Source organism: Protopterus annectens, chromosome 8.part0 (genome assembly GCF_019279795.1).
Source record: "Protopterus annectens isolate FY-2018-M chromosome 8.part0, PAN1.0, whole genome shotgun sequence".
In the NCBI taxonomy this organism is placed as follows: Eukaryota; Metazoa; Chordata; order Ceratodontiformes; family Protopteridae; genus Protopterus; species Protopterus annectens.
The window spans coordinates 1702818014-1702818933 of NC_056741.1; positions in this window are offsets into that span (position 1 = coordinate 1702818014).

The following is a 920-nucleotide window of genomic DNA, read 5'->3' on the forward strand; positions in this document are numbered from 1 at the left end:
GATGCTGTCAAGTAAGGATTAAAAAACCTTTATGCATTAATACTGCTGCCACAAGCCCATATTATGACATTGGCAACCATGGTAGTAACAGTTCAGTTGGCACACCAGTAAAATATCCATATATTCTTCGTCCTTTATTAATGTTTGCTAGTAGCCTGTTTACAGTGCAACTGCCATTCAAAGCTCCAGAGTGTTGGTTCAAGCACTTGGGATTCACACAAGGACATTGACACTGTGGAGCATTTACCTCTTGTAGCCAGACAACCCTCTACCACCTAGGAACACAACTTATGAGACGTGTTAAACTTAAGAACATATACTCTTAGTTCTCTCCTCTCCTGACAGTATTACTGGCACTGAGATTGTTGGCAACAGAAACACTACACCTCAATCACTCCCCTGTATTCTCTCTGAAAGAATTTGCTGGACAGTGGGAAAAATGGATTGCAAGGAACAAACAGACACCTGGCATTCCACTTGTGGAAATAATGTGTCAAAACAGCTAAGGAAAGCCACATGTCCACAATGCCACACTGCAGGGCCTGTCATCAACCACTGCATTATTTGCATTAGTCCGCCATTAGCCCAGTACTGATTCCACTGCTCACCACTGTTTGCTCAACAGCTCAACATTGCCCATAGTTGTCAGCGGCTTCAAGAAAAAATAAACTAACCTATACACACGCTCCACCTTTGGAGACAAGATGTTCATGCAGACAGTATCGTGATTAGGCATGTACGAACATAAGAAATTCAGAGTCAGTTAATGATTAAACCAATTTATTACAAGTTATACAAAATCATAAGGGATGTCAGAATCAATGAAATACGATGTGTTTTTGTATTTGCTTTGATGCCACGCAGTGTTGCTGTGCACCATGTAATTTGACAAATGACAGTTCAGTCCTGAAATATCCACA